The sequence below is a fragment of the Peromyscus maniculatus genome, chromosome 1, assembly GCF_049852395.1.
Source record: "Peromyscus maniculatus bairdii isolate BWxNUB_F1_BW_parent chromosome 1, HU_Pman_BW_mat_3.1, whole genome shotgun sequence".
NCBI lineage: Eukaryota > Metazoa > Chordata > Mammalia > Rodentia > Cricetidae > Peromyscus > Peromyscus maniculatus.
Genome location: NC_134852.1, coordinates 62,673,775 through 62,695,964, shown reverse-complemented (window position 1 = coordinate 62,695,964; position 22,190 = coordinate 62,673,775). Strand labels below are relative to the sequence as shown.

Below are 22,190 nucleotides of genomic sequence, written 5' to 3'. Positions count from 1 at the left end.
TTGCTTTCCTGGCGTGTAAGCAGAACATATCAAAAAATTGAGGTCCATGGTGTTAGCTTTCCTTCCAAACATGTTAAAGTGTTGCATTCCACTTTTGACTTGGGGACCAGAAAATCTAAAAGGAAAACTATGAGATCTCTCTCTTACCAGCATGATGATTGTCTCACAATTTGATGTTAACAAAATTTCTCCTGTATTTGAGATTATATATGACTTTCTTTGCTATGTTCCTATTGTCTTAGTAAGTTTTAGTTAATGTGATCACCATTACAAAGGGTAATACAATCACACGTTGAAGTATTTTAAAAAGTCACTGAATGCCGCCCATCCTCCACACTATCACATGATTTTCCCTAGTGTTGACAGCTCTTACCTCTTCTCCCACTTTATCCAGTAAAAAGTGGCCTTGAAATGTTTTCCCTTAATCCAAATGACTGACTTATTTTTATGTGCTAATATTAAATCCTTAAAGTCAGGGCAATTCTCTCTTAAAATAAGTGTTATTTCTTTCTAGCTGAAGGGTGGATCATATGGCTGAGAAATTTATTCCTCATACAATGTTCAGATTTCTACCTGGGAACAGCTAAAGTTCTGAGTTACAAAATAAACAAATTAATAGCAAGAATTTTCTCTAGCTATGGCAACCCAATAGAACATTGTACTTTAAATACATACAAAATGTCAGGGAGAAACTCTTGTGGACTATCAATTTCAGATATAAAGAATGAGATCCAGAAATAAAAAACTAATATCTGGCTTTGTATCTAATTATTTTAAAAGACAAAAAGAGAGCCCCAGTGTCCAGTTGTTTAAGGATCTTGATCTGTAGGGAGACATAAGCAAGCCACTGCTCATAGGGCTCCAGCAACAAACCCAAGTATAATTCTAGCAAAGTCCAACCTGGGTAGACAATGAGTTGATTGGTTTACTTGCAGATCATAGACAAGGGATTTACTTTCAATAACATGGACACCAAAGCAGCAATAACAATAAAAAGTCTTACCCCCAGCATAGAAGATGACTTCCCCATAGCTGCATAGATGAAGACTCCCCCCCCCCCCCCCCCGGCCTTCCAGTAACTCTTCCAGTCTTTATAGTGTAGCACCTCCCAAGATCATGAGGCACATAGGATCAGGGCAGAATGACAAATGACCAGGAGGTGCAGAAGGAAGAATATCAGGGGGAGGGCCCAATGACCTTGGCCAACTGTTGCCCTATAAGGGAACTTCCGCAGTCAACCACAGGGGTATCTTGAAGTAGTCACAGCTGTTCTGGTGAAAATAGAGGTTCTTATGCTCAGAGGGTGGTTCCTTATGCCTGTACAGAACCTTTTGCAACTTTTAAGTCTTTTCTGGAAACAGTCTGAAAACGCATACTATCTTTCAAAATGAAGTACACATTTGGGACAAGAAATGAGAGTTTGGAAGAAATATTCCACATGGAATGATCAGAAAGGCAAGCAGTAGGTGTAGATCTGAGGAAAATAAAAAATAATATTGCATCTCCACATTTAATATTTTCTCACTGGGACAAGTAAACTTACATTGCTCCAACTACAAATATCAGTATTAGAAGCTGTCCCTCAGAGTTCTGTTGTCATAATCATTAGCATGTGTGATTCATAAAACCATGACAACTGTGAAATAGAATACAGGACATAGTAGATTTTTTATTTATTTAATAATTTAGAACTGGTAATATTAATTTTCACTATAAGATTTAAATCGAATTTGAATTATTTCACTCAGATGTAGTCAGTGAAACATTTGAAAATGAGAATTCCTTAAAACAATAATTTAAACGGAAATGAAAAATTTGGCATCTTATTATTTAAATGAACAGATAATATTTTAATTAATAATAATAATAGCCGGGCGTTGGTGGCGCACGCCTTTAATCCCAGCACTCGGGAGGCAGAGGCAGGCGGATCTCTGTGAGTTCGAGGCCACCCTGGGCTACCAAGTGAGCTCCAGGAAAGGCGCAAAGCTACACAGAGAAACCCTGTCTCGAAAAACAAAAAAAACAACAAAAAAAAAATAATAATAATAATAAACATATTGTATTGAGTAGATGCAATTTTTATTTTCCAAGTTACCATGGACTCTAGTCATAGCCTTGGATCTCTGTAATTGGACACAAAGTGAATTTTCCTTTTGGCTTACAAATATTGTAGCAGTTTTCTTTACCCTTCATTATTATGTCTTGAGTTTTTCTAAGAAGCTTACTGAGTTTAAATATGAAGGTTATGTAATATGCTCATGAGTAGAACATGTATCTGGAGTTGCAACTTGAGAAGTTGTGTCTAGTTGGAGGAAGTGGGTCACTGGGGATTTGTCCTGCAGGTGTATATCTTGTTCTCTCTCTCTCTCTCTCTCTCTCTCCTCTCTCTCTCTCTCTCTCTCTCTCTCTCTCCCTCTCTCTCTCCCTCTCTCTCCCTCTCTCTCCCCTCTCTCATCTTTCTGGTTGACATGAGATGAGTAGCTTATCCTGCCACATAGCTCTGCTACAATGCATCACTTAATGTAGTCTCTCAAACACAGAACCATGCCTCAAATTTACATTCCCCAAATGGTGAACTAAAAGTAAAGTCACCCCCTCTTTAAGATTTTCCTATTAGTTGCCTGTCATAGTAAATAAATGTGTGAATTTATAAAGGCAAAACTAATTCTTGTGAGACACATTTAGTTGTGGTAGGGAAAAAAGTGTTCATATGAAGAATACAGCTACTACCCCCTCATAAAGTACAGACATTAATTCTACCAATGTTTTCAGCATCCAAAATAACATCTTACAGAGAAAAAAATTATATATTATCTGCTAGCTATTTGATGTATGTGTATGTGTGTGTGTGTGTGTGTGTGTGTGTGTGTGTGTGTGTGTGTAGAGTTAGATGGTTGAATGGAAGTAGAGGTGTTGTTAATGTGAACCAATAGACTTACACAGTGTATTTGAGAGTTTTGAATACACTCATACACACACACACACACACACACACACACACACACACACACACACACACATTGCTATACATCTGTACCTTGTAGGAGCAAATGTTTGTCTATAACTTAGAGAAAAAGGAAAATACAAGTTCATATCCCAATCTAATTCTTTTACACAACATTTACCTTCAAAATACAAAATACAGCTTGTAGCCATCAACTGCTCACTTCTCACTGAGACTTTCAGGAGCCTCATCTTCTGTCTGATTCAGTTTCACAGCCTGGTCCACACAGGAGGATGCTGTGCCTTGAGGAAGGCAGCTCTAAGTGTGAAATTTCCTGAAAGAAAAAATGAACATGCATGTCACAAAAGCAGAGAACAGAATCACACCTACAAGTTTCATAAAGAAAGTGTTATATTTTCTGTTTCCCATCTGTTTGGAAAGCCTACAGCCACAGCCAGAAGTTGTCTAAGGTATACTCAAGTTAAGGGAGAGGCTAAGGCTGATCTTTTTATTTAATTTGTAAGTCTGACTGCTGTTAATAATAAACAGCCAGCAAGGTGGCACACCTGTTTAATCAACAGCACATAGGGAGATTCCAGAGTTCCAGGCCAGCCTCTCCTACTTGAGACCCTGTCCTGAACACCGGTACTCAGTGAGTAAAAACAAAACAAAATGCTGTTAATTTTGAGCAAATTAGTTAATCTCCTTGCTTCTATAGTGGCAACTCTGAGGAGATATAGTTCCTCACAGATCAGGGTAATTGTGAGGTCAAACTAAAATTATGTAGGCAAATCCCTTACTTCATAGCCTAGAAAGAGATTTTCCAATTAACACAGAAATGATTATGTGGCACTTATTTTCCCACATGGTACAATTTTATTTGCTCTATACAATGTAATGAAAATTTACAATTAAATGGAAAAGTTACCTAATGTCTGGCCACAAGCCACATTGCTGTGATATCCTAATTAACAACTGAATAACTGGCAGAGTGGAGTTTTTTTTTTTTTATGGGAAAACAGAACAAGATAAAAAACCGCAAAATAATCTTATTTGCTTTAATACTATTAAAATTTGCTTTGAACATGTATGTAAATTTTCATAAACACCTCTTAAATATTTAAGTGTGCTCTAATTTTAATGCGATACATTTCCATGTAGAATAAATATTTTTCATTAAGATTATACTTCTAGCTTTTGATGTGCTGTAACGTCAAACCCTATATGGTTATGGGCAATGAGGGATTTCTAGTCATCATCTGCTCTTTTCAAGGTTCATGGTTTGAACTCAATAGTCTAATTCACTAGACACAGTAACAAAACATGGAAAAGGGCTATTAAGTCAATTGTCCCAGTTTTCTGAGGTAACTAGGTGAGTGAAATACACTTTTTTCATTTATTGTAATGGATTGGGGCTAGAAATAACTCATTTAGAAGACCAGGTGTAAGTCAGGAAAATAATTTAATGTCAAATGTATAGATGCATACAGTTGTGATTTATAAGTTTATATAGAAACACAAATGTGTATATGTAAACACAAAAGTTTAACTTTTATGCTGGTTCAAGGTGAATACTTATTGGGAGAGTTCAACCATTCAGTGCAGTAAGAATTGACTAAATTATATAGTCATTATTTTTTGACATCAGGCTCACTGGCCCAAAGCTTCAGGGGATTCTCCTGTCTTGACTCCTATCATGCACTGCCTTTCTATGGGTTCTAGGGATTTGAACTCAGGTCCTCATGAGGCATGGCAAGCATTTTATCCACTGAGCCATCTCCTCAGACACAGTCTTCCATATTTACAAATACTACTTTCTTTTCAATCAGAAACTTCCAGACACAATAATAAGTTGAATGACAAGAGAAAAGGTGGTAGAAACCTAGCCACAGATGAACCAGTCTCTGCAGTTTTCAGAAATGAACATTAAAATAGGTATGGTAAAATGTGAAGAAAATAAATTTTAGAACTTAGAATTTCCTTCAGAATAGAAGTCATTGCTTAATAAGTAAACTCATACTTAAAAAATATACTGAGTATGTTAAGTGAAAAAAGAAACCAAAATGAATCTTTAAACAGAATATTTATAAAGAATAAGACAGTGCACTGTAAAATAAGTCAGATGATCACAAACAGTTAACAAATGAGGAGGTGAAATATGCAAAAAACTATTAAAGGACTATAGTCTGATGGCAGAGGTCTTCTCCGGGCATTGGGTTGTCCTAACAGAAAGCAAAGGGGGGCAGGGAGCTAGTTGAGGAGGTACATAGATTTTTCAAAAATAGAGAAAATAAGTCAAGTCAGGAATTTACAAAGTTATAACGGTACAAGCCAAAGGAACTCAAGAAACCATCTGTTATAACAAAAACTCTAAATCTAAAACCAGAGATGGAATTAACAAAACAATTGCTCATAAAGACACATTAAAATCAAAGAAGTCCTGAGGTCCTAAGGAACTATTCGGGAGAAATGATGGAAATGAGATGGCATGGAAAATAGGCTTTAGAAAATAACTTAAAATTACCAAAAAATAACCTTAAATTTTTAAAATGTTACTGATACCTTATTTTAAATTATATAGAATAAATAGAATGGCTATTTTATTGACAGAATAGCTCTGGATGGTCACATGGTAACATCATAAACTCTCATGTTATTAAAAACCCAACCATCAAGCCATTGCATTATCATCTCTACCCCTTTAATGTCTATCATTTGAGCTGGAAATGGCTACAGAGGGTGTGTTCCCATCCCATTTCCAAGTCTTTTTGTTTCTGCTTAGTTACCCACTAATGAACCAGCTCACCTCACATGGACTTAGTTGGAATGGTAACCACTGGAGCCTATAATCATTTATATTCATGATTATTTTATGAAGAGTACAAGATTATGTGTTTTATCCCACGCACATAAAACCTTACACTTTGCTACGATTCACCCCATCCAACCCTAAAGGTTCCCTCATGGCATCTAAGTAGTGCCAATATTTACTTTCACTTTCAAAATCTGTTAATTTTGTTCTACATTTATTTTCATAAGAAGTATTAATGAAGATCAAAAGCACAAAATAATCCCAGCAAATGGAAATACTCATAGATAAAAATTCCTCAATATTAAAACATGTCAGAGTATTTAACATCCAGGAAATATTTAAAATTTCAAAGATATAACATTAGATTCCTCAAGAAAGCCCCCGAATTCAAAATGAATTGCACCAACAGAAAGACAGCTAGTACTAACATGTGATGCGAGAAAGTTGTTCAGTAGGAATACCTTCATGGCCAGAAGGAGTCTAAGAGGCTTTAGTCAGAACTCACACTCCAGGGGAAGATACCACTTATCCTACAAGCTTTTAGATAACTATGAGAGTAGCAAACATATACTTGATCACTAATGTTGTTTGCTCATAGATCAAACTATAACCTAATACAATAAATAAATGTACACCAGTGGTTCAGAGGGAAAGGCACAGGTCCTGATTTTTTCAGTAGGTGTTTGAGTTCCTAGGCACATACATGATATAGGATTCGCTTATATCCTGAACCAACATTTTCTTTTCTCTCCTCTCTTCTCTTCTTTTCTTCTCTCTGTCTCTGTCTCTGTCTCTGTCTCTCTCTCTCTTTCTTTCTCTCTCTCTCCTTTTCCTCACCTCCCTCCTTTCACATCAATAAACAATAGTGAATTGGTATTGATAAAGGGTAAAAATAATTGTATCCTATATTTCTGATCAGAGAATATTACTTGAAGGCTAAGATTTTGCACAACTTCATGTTAGTAAGTAAAGGTGACAGTTACCCACTTGGTTTCATTTACTGTTTAGCAGTTGTTATGTGTCATGCAAAGTCTTTTCACTTATCTCATTAAAAATAATGACATGAAATAGCAAATTATAGTTGTTCGTGTGTTTAGTGTCTATACTGCTGGTATCGCTTAATAACAGGTGTATGAAAAACATATACTGTAGTTGGAATAATAACAAAACATCAATCTCCTTTAACACAAACTGCCAGCTATATGAAGATGAAGTAAAATTTATGTTGATTTTGACCATCTTTTGTGCATGTAAGAAATCTTCAGTAATCCACATATATTTCTAGGTAATCGTTTATGTATTCTTTTCTTTAGTACAATAAATAACACCAAAATGTAATGTGTTTTTCCAGCCAACAAAACCATTTGTTTTTCGAGTCATTTGTTATTTGTTTTGATTTAATAAATTTGATTTCAATGCTCCCTCATTTTTAAACAAGTAAGTCCCCAGGTAGGTGTTTATTTCAAATACTTAGCAATATATAAAGTTGTATGTTTGCTAGCTAGTTTCTTTTCTCCACTGAAAACAAGAGTATTCTTCTCTTATTAATGAATCTATTTCTTTCATTCAGAACAACACACCACCTAAGATGTAAAAGATGTGTGGATGCATAAGGCCAAGGATTCACTGTTCCAAGCCTACCCTTGGGTTCATGTGTCTCCTCAGGTACTGGTGAGCACAGCAGCAGTGGGAGCTCCTCCCTGCCCTTCTACAGACAGAATTCTGAATGGCTTCTATGACACCTGCCCTGTTGATAAATGCCTTCGACATTTCCTCCTTTGGATGACAACCTGGACCCACCAAAACAGTGGGACATTATTGCTCTTGTGTTTTATGTTATTTGACAAAAGTGAAGATATCTAAAAATTCCTACCAGGGTCACAAACCTGATGATTCCGATTAATCGGGAAGGATATTGTCCTGAGAAGTTGTACTGACATGAAAGTACAACAGAGATTGAGCCCTTCCTCAGAGAAGCAGAGAACTGAGCTCTTGATGGACACAATGAAATAGTGAGCTGCCCTGTTGTGAGGGCCAGTGGATGCTCTCCTCTGAACTTCTTCCCTCTACCATGCTATGTTGATCTAATTTTTTAAAAGTGTTTCTGTGACTCAATACAATTCAAATCTTATTTAAAATAAAAGAATTCCTAGTGATATTTCTAGCAACTTGAACTACCATATAATATTCAGATGATTTTGAGAACACATGCCTCTAGAATGAAATTTTCAATCTCTTGTACTTAAACACAAAATAATTTTCCAGAAGGGCAAATAAAAAAAAGATAGTTCACAGGAAAAATCACAATTTCCAGAGCCTCAAGAAGTTGTGTATTACTAATCAATTTTTAATTTATTAAAAATTCAATTCAAGTCTTTGCAAATTTTCTGTGGGAAACATTTTATTTTTTCATTGCTTTGGAAAATCTGGTGCATATAGATTCAGAGCTGTTCTTACAGAACTATGCTGTTATTTCATGCCCTTTGTTTAAAGTAATTGCTCTGTGAATATTTTCCTAGGGAGTTTATTCTGTTACTCCCAGAAGGAAGGGATAATGGCAGGCCTAGGACACCATCTTCTCCAAGCCAAGCTGGTGTAGCCGCTCTATTTTCTACACATTTCTCAAGTGCACAAAAATAAATGAACCAATTTTTAAATACACTTTGCATAGCTATTGTTTTGCTCATATCAAATAAATTTATTCTGAAGAGATCTTGTTTGTAAACCACCTCTCTAATTTTTTATTGTTTTGTTTTTGAAGCAGCTTCACCTTCCATAACTTTAATTTCTGGCATTCTTCCCCTTTTCTCTGCTTCCAGAGTAGACCTGGTGCTGAGCGGCATTCACACTTCACATTGCTTCTTACCTATGTGCACTTTACAATGGGCCAAAGTCTCTGTGACTTCAGTCAGGTGTGTTGGGTTCTTTTGTTTCACTCTGATAGGGGAATTTTGTTCTTGAATTTGCTTGAAAGAGGGTTATTTTCCTTAAGTTCAACTCTGCTGAGAGTGTATCATAAGAAAGTTTAGTTTACTCACTAGCCTTGCAAAAACCTGCTGAAATGATCATGTTTCCTTAAAGCAACAGTCTAAATTGCATGAGTTAATGTGAGGACAAGCTGTGTTTCTGTCTTTGAAAGAAATTTTTTCTAATGATGTTGATTTATTCTTTATATCAGTGTTTCACTTTTCAAATTTTTATAAAGGAATTTATAGTTATATGCGCATTTGAGAATATTTATTTTTAAATCTCACTTCTCCAAGTATTGGGGTCAAGTGTCTTATAGCATGAGATTTTGGAAATTTTCCACAATTAATATTTTGTGAAATATTTATATTAATTTTTATTAAAATGTTTTAGAATCATTCAATACATCATCTGGTTTTCTTTGAGAGTAGATTTTATGCAATTACCTTGAAATAACATAAAAAGACTCAGATTTTTTACTTTATCTGATGACTTCTTTGTAAAATTCTACATATAGAAAACTGCATTTAAATGAACAATGATTTTTATAATGTCCATTTATTTATTATCTTATTTCATTTTATTTAATGATTCTGTATTATTTCTGGCTTCTGTCACTGTTGAAATATACATATCCACTGGTAGTTCCTTGTTTGTGTGGGGTTTTTTTCTTTTCTGTGTACTCTCAAGGTTTTTATTTTCTTTCTGCTTTTGCACTTGTACTATTACATGGAAATGTTCTGTCTGTAGGCCAGATGCATTTACTTATCTTTCTGAATATCTGCATTAAGGCCCTCTATTAATTTTAGAAAACTGGAAGATTCAGATTTATATTTAGCTTTTCTCCTTTATTTTTCTTTTTCCTATGAAACCTCAATTGCATGTGTATTAACATGCTGGAATAACTCAACTATCTCTTGGAATATTGTATTCTGAACTTCAATATAAACTTGCCACACATGCCATATTATATTCTCCACTTTCCTTTTAAAATTAGTAATCTTTTGCTTCTTGTATGTTTTTTAATTTTTCAGAAAATTAGTAGGCATCTAAATTTTGACTGATTTCACACAGAATCTTTACAAACTTGGATATTTTTTTCCTTCTCCATAGCCCTATAATAACAGGCATCTCTTATTCAAAGTCTTCAAAATCAGCTGTTCAGTTTCCCAAAGTATTTGTAAAGATTCTTGGTTCATGACTGAGGCTGACTGGTTGACCTGTGTTTCTACATTTCCCCTTGCCATGAGAGAATGATAATTAATTCTTCTATTTATCAATTGCAGCGAATTTCTCAGTGTTGTGAACAAGTCAGTTTCAAACTGATATAGAACCTGAGGCTATAGAAATAAATGCACATGTCTCCCGCTTCCTATGTTGTTAGACACATTGCTGGGTTTTCTTCCTCTCCTCAGATGACTGTTTGGAGAAGCCTGTTCCTCTCCATTCAGAATCAGTGCTAGTCAGGTGATGGGCAGGCACTGTTGTTCACCTTCAATGCACCTCAAACAAGTTATTCTTCTGTGTTGACTCAGCTTAGCTTTGTGGCTTTTGGGGTACTTCAATTGCTTTGAGAAAAGACTTTAGAACTGATCCTACTTTACTAGTTGTTCATGCATACTTTCTCCTGCTATGTAAAACTTCAAGTTTCTGCTTATGGTTTGTAGTAAACTGTAGATTTAAAAAAAACTAGATCTGGCTTCTTCCTGCCTTTATAGACACATGATAATTCTGATTCTTTTTTCTGTCAAGAACCAGATTAGGAGTGTTTTCTATTAATGTAGCTTCACATTAATAGATGTTGATATACATATATTACACATAATGATGGCAGTGGTATATTTCCACTACTTTCACTTCTTGTGTGGATTATTTTAGGCTCTAATAGAAAGCCTTGACCATTTATTGCTAATCATATTTAAAATATCAGGAATGCAACTCCAAGTTTTATTTTATCTCCAGAGAGTAATGAAAGAACATGTTTTATTCTCTGATGTAGCTTAAGATTTCTACTTAGTCTCTCAAGAACCACTTCTTTTTCCTTAGTTGGAAGAATAGTTAAGTAGGAAGTGTTTCCACGCCTGAGCATTTTGAGTGGCTTCAAGTCTGCCTGGAAACAACAGCCAAATAAATCTTTGTATCCTCTTATGTCCTCAAACATAATTTTTACTTCTTTCAAGCATGAACAGCTCTTCTTAGTGTGTGGATTGTTATGTTGATTCCAAGTCTATTATCATGCACCTATAAATAACCTTGGTTCAATTTAATCTTGTGGATACATAATTACTGCAACTTAATGGCCTGCTAATTCTAAAAGACTGAAACACATTTCATTTTAATGACGATGTATTTCCGGTATCAAAATTTATATAACAATTAGCAAAGTATGGGCAGTTATTGATAATAATATTTAACCTGTTAATGTGAAACTAAAAGAACATGCATAACAAACATTGCTTAAGAGAGAATAATAAATATCTCTGATTAAAACCTTCCTGAGTGAACTGTGTGCAATAGCCCATGTCTGTATTTCCAGCCACTAGCCAGGCTACAGACAGAGTATCACAACTACAAGGCCAGGCTGGGTAGCATAACTAGACTGCCTGTCTAAAGCATTAACATACAAGAAAACCAAGAATATAGCTCATGGTTCAGTGCCTGCACCATATACATAAGAACTTGGAGATGATCCCCATCCACAAGCAATTGGTTGTATAACTGATTCCCACTCAACAGAACAAGCAAGCACTGGAGAGACACACACTCAGAGTATTGAAAGAATAAGTCTAAGGCAGAGGATGAGACACCGGGGTTGCCAAATTACCTCAGTCTGAGAAAAGACTGGGGAGGGTAGAATCATGGGTGCTAGAAGACAGTGCCAAGAAAGACTGGGAGACAGTGATCTGGGAATGAGATCATTCCAGCTGTGTGTATAAAGGACTCACAATAGAAGGAATGAAAAACATTACCAGTTTGAGAAAGCAAGGGGCAAAAGCATACTCAACCTGAGCTTGAGTCATGTCAGCAGAGAGAAATCCAGATCTCAGAGTGCGATTGAAGCTATCAGGTCTAGAGTAGCCACAAATCTGACTTCAATCAAATCAAGAAACAAAAATAGAAAGGTTAAAACACATGGTTGGGAGGTCCTATTTTTTTCTAAGCATATAAATCATATATCAGATTCTTTTCTTGGAAGCATTTTCTTTTTTTTTTTTAATTTTACAATACTATTCAGTTTTACATAATAGCCACAGATTCCCTTGTTCTCTCCCTTCCTGCCCCCCTCCCCTTCTCCCCAGCCTACCCCCCATTCCCACCTCCTCCAGATCAAGGTCTCCCCCGAGGACTGGGATCGACCTGATAGACTCAGTCCAGGCAGGTCCAGTCCCCTCCTCCCAGATTGAGCCAAGCGTCCCTGCATAAGTCCCAGGTTTCAAACAGCAAACTCATGCAATGAGCCCAGGACCTGGTAACAATGCCTAGATGCCTTCCAAACAGATCAAGCCAATCGACTGTCTCACCTATTCAGAGGGCCTGATCCAGTTGGGGGCCCCTCAGCCTTTAGTTCATAGTTCATGTGTTTCCATTCATTTGGTTATTTGTCCCTGTGCTTTATCCAACCTTGGTTTCAACAATTCTCGCTCATATAAACCCTCCTCTTGCTCACTAATTAGACTCCCAACGCTCCACCTGGGGCCTAGCCTTGGATGTCTGCATCCAGATTCCTCAGTCCTTGGATGGGGTTTCTGGCACAACTATTAGGGTGTTTGGCCATCCCATCACCAGAGTAGGTCAGTTCCGGCTGTCTCTCGACCATTGCCAGCAGTCTTTTGTGGGGGTATCTTTGTGGATTTCTGTGGGCCTCTTTAGCTCTTTGTTTCTTCCTTTTCTCAAACGACCAACAGTCCAGTTGAGAAATGGGCTTTAGAACTAAACAGAGAATTCTCAACAGAGGAAACTCAAATGGCTGAAAGACATTTAAGGAATTGCTCAACATCCCTAATCATCAGGGAAATGCAAATCAAAACAACTCTGAGATACCACCTTACACCTGTCAGAATGGCTAAGATCAAAAACACTGAAGACACTTTATGCTGGAGAGGATGTGAAACTAGGGGAACTCTCTTCCACTGCTGGTGGGAATGCAAGCTTGTACAACCACTTTGGAAATCAATATGGCGCTTTCTTAGAAAATTGGGAATCAATCTCCCCCAAGATCCAGCTATACCGCTCTTGGGCATATACCCAAGAAATGCTCAATCATACCACAAGAGCACTTGCTCAGTTATGTTCATATCAGCATTGTTTGTAATAGCCAAAACCTGGAAACAACCTAGATGCCCTTCATCTGAAAAATGGATAAATAAATTGTGGCACATATACACAATGGAATACTACTCAGCAGAGAAAAACAATGACATCATGAGGTTTGCAGGCAAATGGATGGATCTAGAAAAAATCATCCTGAGTGAGGTAACCCAGAATCAGAAAGACAAATATGGTATGTACTCACTCATAGGAGGATGATAGATGTGGAATAAGGATGACTGGACTGCTACTCACATCACCAGTGATGCTACCTGGAAAACGGGACCCCAAGAAAGACATGGAGAAATGGATGAGATCTACATGAACAGCCTGGACATGAGTGGGAGCAATGAAGGGTGAGGGTCGAGGGAAAGAGAGCAGGAGATCCTAACTGGATCAAGAAAAGAGAGGGAGAACAAGGAATAGGAGACCATGGTAAAGGAAGTATTTTCTATATTAGTCCTCTTGTCCTTTGTTTGCTTGTTTTGATAGTGTCTTGCTTTGTAGCCCATGACAGCCTAAACTCACAATTCTCCTGCCTCAGCCTTATCAGTGCTAGAATTACTAGCATCTGCCATGATGCCCATGGGATCACATTTATACTAAAACAACAAAAAGTGTGATAGAAGGCACTTGGAGGTCATTTGGGAAACCCTAGGTTTCACTGTGGTTGGAAAGTAGGCCTAACAGTTGATTCCTTCCTGTGTCCCACCAGTCCCAAAGACTTGATACCTTGACTCTGGGTTTCTTTTGAGTGAGCCCAGAGGTCTAGTAAAAATAAGTAAAGAAGAATAGGTCTTGAAAACTGCCAGTCAAGACCAGGAGAGGTCATGGTCTTTATGAGTGTCTTTTAGTGAGATAATGTGCAATGTTATGTCTGTCATGAAACATTTTATTGATTTAATTACAGTTAATACATACTGAGCAGTAACTGTCAATCTGCAAAGTAACCAAAGAGCATTTCTTACATTGCACTAGAAATGTAAGAAATGCTAAACATTGAAATAAGTTGAACAGTGTGATTCCAAAAGTATAGTCAAATTATGTCTTGTAAAAAACTACACAGGAATGAAATATGTCATAGCCATCTCCAGTCTTATTGAATTATTGTATTTACCTTCACTGGAGTGTATAGGCTTTGCCTGATGTTTCTAAGCAACTGTGATTTGTAATTCACACCTTCCTCACTACAGCCTCAGAAATCATAAAATGGTCTCCTACTGCTGACCAACAGAAGGCTTTACTGATTATAACATTCTGATGCATAATGTAGCTATAATAAAGATACTTTCTCAATAGATCATGTTTGCTGATTTCACAACTTGTTTCTCTCTGGTCCTTTACTGGATGCTTTCCAAAGACTCACAGACCCAGTGCATCCATCAGCTGACTAGCTCTTTTTGTTTGTTGTTTGTTGTTTGTTTGTTTGTTTATTTGTTTGAGACAAGGTTTCTCTGTTTAGTTTTGGTGCCTGTCCTACATCTCGCTCTGTAGATCAGGCTGGCCTTGAACTCACAGATATCCACCTGGCTCTGCCTCCCAAGTGCTGGGATTAAAAGCATGTACCACCACCACCCAGCAGAACATGTATTTTCAATAGTCTACCTATAACATCATTTTCAGGGAACCATGTAGTTGCCTTGGCGTAGCTACCTTGAGAGGCATCCATCATAGGTTTTTCAGGTTAGAGTCCATGGCTCTTGGGGCACAATGTGACTTCCAGATCCTGTGGGACTGATGCATTCCCTCAGGCAGTGAAGCATTCACTTGGTGTTTCTCTGTATGTTGTCTTAGTGGTCAAGGAAGCACTAAGTCGTCACAGGACAATTGGTCTTAGACAGTAATCTTCTGTACCCTGTATGACTTGCAAACTTCACTGTATCCTGGCAACCACAATTTTATTGATCCTGGCAATTGACATTATATTCTGTTTCTGATAAAGGTATAAAAAGTCTGGTTTCTCTCAAAAAATTGTCACAGCCTCAGCTTTACTGTGGTCTCTCCAACCTGGCCTGATTTCATTCCTTGAGGCTCTATCCAGGTGATCTTGGCTCAGTAAGTAAGTGCAGGCTCTTACACTCATTATGTTTTATTTAAAATATATTTAATCTCAGTAAAAAATATATTTATATTTATATAAAATAAAATGCAGAGATGGCTCAATCATCAGGATTATTTACTACTCTTGCAGAGGACTTAGTTTTGCTTTCTAGCATTCCTTTTGAGTGCTAGAAAAATACATTAATCTCAAGGGGTCTGATATTTCTAAAGTAGGTTATCTAAAGTTGGCTGGTCTCCACCATGCTTGGGAGTGGTTGTCTAAAGTAAGTTAGTCTCTAGCATGCTTGGGAGGGGTTGTCTAAAGTAAACTTGTCTCTAACATGCTTGGAATGGCTTGTCTTGATTAGCTTAACAAAGGTGGGAAGACCCACCTGTAATGTGAGCAGCACCATTCATGGGATGGTGTCCTTGGGCAGCACCATTCATGGATCCTTGGAAAATAAAACATGGACAATTCATCTCTTTCTACTTCCTGATTGTGGAGGAACATGACCAACTTCTACCTCCTGTCACCATGACTCCTCTGCTGGAACCTTCCTCTGGGAGCCAAAATAATCTCTACTTTCGTTAATTTACTTTTAGGTGAATATTTTCTCACAGTGATGAGGAATGCAACTATTACATATCTATTTTCTAAGTGTAATTCACTGACAGTAAAATGATCTTATCAAGAGTTATCATCATCATTTCCCTTCAAAACTCTGTATATCATAAAGGATAACAGTGGAAGATTACATTTCAGTTCCTCTATCCCCTATCCACCAGGCCTGAGTGAGTAACGTTCTATTTTCTATGTAAATAAATGAGGCTCTTTTCACTTCACCCTCTATGCATTCTGTTTTTATGACTGACTGATTTTAAGACCCAGAGAAGGTTTCATTCATATTATCCTGTGCCAGAACTGCTTCCCTTGTAACGATTGGGTACTGTCTCTTCGCATCCAGCAACCAAATCTGTTCATGAGAGTGTCTGCTAAAAACCTCCTGAATTAGCCTTTGGTTCATAGTTCATGTGTTTCCATTCGCTTGGCTATTTGTCCCTGTGCTTTATCCAACCTTGGTTTCAACAATTCTCGCTCATATAAACCCTTCTCTTTCTTGCTAATTGGACTCCCAGAGCTCCACCCAGGGCTTAGCCGTGGATGTCTGCATCCAGATTCCTCAGTCTTTGGATGGGGTTTCTGGCATGACTATTAGGGTGTTTGGCCATCCCATCACCAGAGTAGGTCAGTTAAGGCTGTCTGTCGACCATTGCCAGCCGTCTATTGTGGGGGTATCTTTGTGGATTTCTGTGGGCCTCTCTAGCACTTTCTTTCTTCCTTTTCTCATGTGGTTTTCATTTACCATGGTCTCCTATTTCTTGTTCTCCCTCTCTGTTCTTGATCCAGCTGGGATCTCCCGCTCCCACAGGTTCTCTTTCCCTTGACCCTCGCCCTTCATTACTCCCATTCATGTCCAGGCTGTAGATATAGATCTCAGCCATTTCTCCATCATTGGGCAGTCCTCATATCTTTCTTGGGGTCCTGTTTTTCAGGTAGCCTCCCTGGTGATGTGAGTAGCAGTCCAGTCATCCTTGTTCCACCTCTAGTATCCTCCTATGAGTGAGTACATACCATATTTGTCTTTCTGATTCTGGGTTACCTCACTCAGGATGATTTTTTCTAGATCCATCCATTTGCCTGCAAACCTCATGATGTCATTGTTTTTCTCTGCTGAGTAGTATTCCATTGTGTATATGTGCCACAATTTATTTATCCATTCTTCAGTTGAAGGGCATCTAGGTTGTTTCCAGGTTTTGGCTATTACAAACAATGCTGATATGAACATAACTGAGCAAGTGCTCTTGTGGTATGATTGAGCATTTCTTGGGTATATGCCCAAGAGCGGTATAGCTGGATCTTGGGGGAGATTGATTCCCAATTTTCTAAGAAAGTGCCATATTGATTTCCAAAGTGGTTATACAAGCTTGCATTCCCACCAGCAGTGGAAGAGAGTTCCCCTAGTTCCACATCCTCTCCAGCATAAAGTGTCTTCAGTGTTTTTGATCTTAGCCATTCTGACAGGCATAAGGTGGTATCTCAGAGTTGTTTTGATTTGCATTTCCCTGATGATTAGGGATGTTGAGCAATCCCTAATAGATCTCTGAAGTATTCGAAGGCCACCTGGCCAAACATCCTAATTGTCATGCTAGAAACCCCATCCAATGACTGAGGGAACCGGATGCAGAGATCCAAGGTCAGGCCTCAGGTGGAGCTCCAGGAGTCCAATTGGTGAGAAAGAGGAGGGTTTGTATGATCGAGAATTGTTGAGACCAAAGTTGGAAAAAGCACAGGGACAAATATACAAACAAAAGGAAACACATGAACTATGAACCAATAGCTGAGGAGCCCCCAACTGGATCAGGCCCTCCGGATAAATAAGACAGTTGATTAGCTTGATGTGCTTGGGAGGCATCCAGACAGTGGGACCATGTCCTGTCCTCAGTGCATGAATGGCAGTTTGGAACCTGGGGATTATACAGGGACACTTGGCTCAGCCTGGGAGGAGGGGACTGGACCTGCCTGGACTGAATCTACCAGGTTGAACTCAATCCTCGGGGGAGTCTTTGCCCTGGAGGGGATGGGAATGGGGAGTGGGGTGGGGGGAAGACAGGGGGTGGGAGGGGGGAGGACAAGGGAATCCGTGGCTGATATGTAAAATTAAATTTAATAAATAAATTTTAAAAATGAAAAAAAAAAAAACTCCTGAATTACTTTCACTTTGTTTTGGTCAGTTGTTTGGCATGGTAATTCACACTCTAATTGGCCAAAAAACATCTGCAGAATTCATTAAACACTAGCACTACTGCCTCTTGGGCATCTTCAATCCATCTACACCATTTCTAGAACTCAGAATGTTCTTCATTCATTTGTAGAAGCTTTCCTTTCTCACAGCCTCCTTCAATGCATCCTTTGATCTTTGCTCTGTAGTAGCCTCAATCTCTCCTCTTCTGTCTTTGTTTGAGCTGTTAAGGAAATGGAAAGCTGTGGGGCTAAACACAGCTTTTGTCTTACTTAGAAAAAACCCTTCCAAATCTTGTCCTTCTAGTAGGCATCTATTTATCCATCTAATAGTTCCCTTTTCTGTGTTCCATAGATTATAAGAAAATTTATACTTTAACCTCATCTGTACCCAAACAAACAAGACTTACTTTTAAATGCATCCTAACTACATAGCATTAACTATAGATATACAGGTTTTTAATAGTTTTCCTCATAGAACTTGATTTTATACAATGTTATGATATGAAATTATATTCTCCAAAAAACATATGCTAAACCACTTTATTGTGGAACCCTTTCCTTCAGGCATGCCATGCTTATTGGAATCTTGAAATCACAACAGTTGAGCTAACCCATACGACACCACCAAAGACCAGACCTATTAGCAAGGAATATACCATGAACTTCCAGCCTCTCCCTTTCTCCACCCCATTTTCATGTATCCTACTATATGAAAGTGGTCATGAGAGAGACACTAGAATATGGAGAAGGTTGACGGTTGACTGGGGACTCATTCCAATGATGCAGCTGCCAAGTACTCGAGTGGGATTTCTGGTGAAGCACCCATTTTTCAACCATTTTTTCCTATAAAGAGCACCTCAACCAGAAAGATTCTAGGAACTAGAGAAGTTGGGGAGACCAACCCAGAGTCATTTGAGCAGAATTCATAGGGTTTGACAGAGATTGATGTGACAATCACCAATCACAGACCCTATATGGGTCTGAGCTTGGTCCTTTGCATAGACATTATTGTTTTATAGCTTGGTGTTCTTGTGGTGCCCCTAACAGTGAAAGGGGAGAGCTTATCTCTGGTGTTTTTGTATGCTCTTGGGACCCTTTTCCTCCTGCTGGGTCACCTCAATCAGCCTTGATATGAGTGTTTGTGCCTAGCCTTATTGTAATTTGTTATGCCATGTTCAGTTGCTATCCCTAAGAATCCTGTTTTTCTTTCTTTTTTTTGAGAAAAACAAGAGAAGTGGATCTGGGCAGAGGGAGGTAAAGGAGCTTGGAGAAGTGGAGAAAAGGGAAACCGAGGTCAGGATGTGACATATGTAAAAAATAAAAATAAAAAATAGAATATTGCCCCATCCATGCTCTGCAAGAAACCCCTCAACCATTCTCTGTAAATAATGCCTCTGTAAAGCACCCCCACAGACTCACTGCTTCATCAGGTTGAACTTGCCTAGAATTGTTTCTTAAATGTATGCTCGATGCCTTATTTTGGAAGAAAACATTTTTGTTCGCATCTCCCTGATAAATACAAATACAATCCTCTTTCACAGTACTCAAATACTAGAAAGTGGAGCTTTTTTCAAGATAATCTGGTCATGAGGCTAGAGCCCTCATGAGAAGGTCATACCCCAATAAGAAAACATCGTAATCCCTCCCGTGCCTGTTTCTGAGAAGGCATAAGAAACCTGCATAGCTCGCCGGGCACTACGTCTGTGGGTAACTTGAACTTAGACTTCAAAAACCTCCAGAACCTGGAGAAATAAGTGTTTGCTCTCAAGTCACCCAGGCTATGGGTTTTTCTCACCACACCCTGAGCATGCAAGGCAGTAGAGGTGAACACTGCTGAGGGCAGTGGGCAGAACAAAAACAGCATCAAAGTCAGGGATACAAATCAGACCTTCTGCATGTGTAACACTCATCAACTAGACCCTGTGTGTACTTTTACCCGTTCTGGGTTTAAGTTCCTTTCATGTTCTGCATTGATTGTCTGTAGGGTTTCCATACTACTGAGTTCATTTTTTTCTAATTTTCTTTCTTCTCAGCTTGTAATTATCATCATCTGTCCTTGGTTTCAGCATTTCCAAATTGGAGAAATATTACATAATGCATGTTCTCTCAGATATATTTTTCATATTTATAAGCTTAATTTTTTGTTTTGTTCCTAAATGCTTACTAATCCCTGGTTTGGTAATTTGACGATGCTTAATTGACAATTTCAGTTTTATATTTATATTCTTATTTTGTGGCACATTTATATATAGCTTCTACTTATGACAAGTTATATATGAATTTATCATTTTCTGTTATTATATGGAAACTTTCCCATTAAAACATACATTGAGATTATTATATTGAATACATATATGCATCTCTCCTTTATTCTTTATCTTTTTCTTATTTTTTTTTAAAACTTCCAATGTCTGTCTGGTGAGTTAAGAGAAAATTCAAAGTCTTGCCCTTTACAACAAACTGTATACCAAAGTGCTTGTTGTCTTTCTTTAATTGCCTGTTGGGTTAAAGGGGTGAGCTGGGCTAATTGAGGTTGTAGTTTCCTCTGCTCAGCACACAATGAATCAGACTTATTGGAAAGCAATCAATTAAAAAAAAACCCACAGGCTTCATGGAGGGTTTTATGTTTGACTGACCAAAACTGCTTTTATTTTCTTGTGAGGTTTGAGGCTAAGATCAGTATGAGAGCCCATGTTCACTGATCAGTTCCTCCCCCTGGAATACTTTGTTTCCAGTTGGGAAGTCATTCTGTTAGATCCACAGCACAACCGCAGAGCTATTGTGGAATAACCATATTGAGTCTTGTTTTTTCAGAATATTTTATACTTGTGTGGTATTTATTTGAGACAGGAAGTTGTGGTAAGGATGGACTAGAATCAGACATGCACTGTCTAGAGTAATCTAAGCAAACATTAGTGTTGCTTGAGAAAGTGTTTATAGGAGCAAACTCTGTATGTCAGTGACTCTAAACTTCTGTTCAAAACCAATCCTCACTCTCATCAAAAAGGCACTCATTTCATACTTATTCAACCATGTTTACATGGTTACAGTAGGACAGAAATAGAACATTAAACTAGAGATTGTACAGTCTCAAAACCAGTAGCAGGGCATAGTGATGTGCAACTTTAACCCTAGCAGTCTGAAGGCAGAGTCAAGAGGATCTCAGTAGCTAGAGGCCAGCTTGATCTACACAGTCATCTCCAGGAAAGCCAGAAATGCAGAGACATTGTCTCTAGTCCCACCACTCCCTTGAAAGTACTCATTTTGATATGCTTTAAGGGGAAGGCTTTATTCTCCCTTGCTTGATTGTTGCTCATCTATTAGAAACTACAGCTCTTCAGTGGTCAGAACACCTTTAAAGTACAATGTATTAGCTTTAAATTGTAAAATTCTAATAGATATCTGGTATGTCTGAAAGGTAAAACTCACAAACATCAACTGTCTATGTACAAACTTTCATAGACAACATAGATCCCTGAGAAAGGAATGAGAAGATTTAAAATAAATTCTTTTATTGTTCTTATTTATCTTTATAGGTTTTATCCCTGTTGGGGAATATTATTTTAAGGTGTGCTATTTTTGTTTATGTTGCATTTGTTTAACTCTGTGAAGCTGTGTTACTTTGACTAGATAAAATATCTGATGATCTGATAAAGAACTGAACAGCCAATGTCAAGGCAGGAGATAGTATAGGCGGGGCTAGCAGGCAGAGAGACTATATAGAAGGAGAAATCTGGGAAGGAGAGAAAAGAAGTAGCCAGAGAAGGAGGAGGACTCCAGCAGCCAGCTGGATGATGACACAGCAAGCCACAGAGTAAGAGTAAGATTTACAGAAGTAAGAGAATGGGAAAAGTCCAGAGGCAAAAAGTAGATAGGCTAAGTTAAGGGAAGCTGGCAAGAAACAAGCTAAGCTAAGGCTAGACATTTATAAGTAATAATAAGCCTCTGTGTGTGATTTATTTGGGAGCTGGTTGGCAGGTCCCCCGAAAACAGCCTAAAAGCAAAAAAATGAAACATCTCTTTTCTTCTCCTCCCTCAAACTCATCCAATGTTTACTTACCTTGCTCCTACTCAAATTCATAACCACATTTTCTTTATATTCTTTTTAAAATGTATTGAGTTTTCCCTTTTCTTATACACTGATTCTTTTCTCATGCAATATAATCTGAATACAATTTCTCCTCCCTCTACGTGTTCCAGTTACTTCCTGCCTTCTCTCTCACCTAGATCCATTCCCATTCTGTCTCTCTTTAGAAAAGAACAGGCTTCTAGGAGATACCAAAAAACATAACAAAATAAAATATAATAAGATGAAA

General features: G+C 37.9%; 1 long non-coding RNA gene across 1 annotated transcript in view; it reads right to left on the bottom strand.

The window, feature by feature from the left end:
* LOC143267049 (uncharacterized) overlaps positions 1-22,190 on the bottom strand; it is a 65,500-nt gene that overhangs the window by 38,953 nt on the left and 4,357 nt on the right. Inside the window, exon 2 of the long non-coding RNA XR_013041978.1 lies at positions 3,126-3,278. This is a non-coding gene — a long non-coding RNA (uncharacterized LOC143267049). The remainder of the gene's footprint in view (positions 1-3,125; positions 3,279-22,190) is intronic.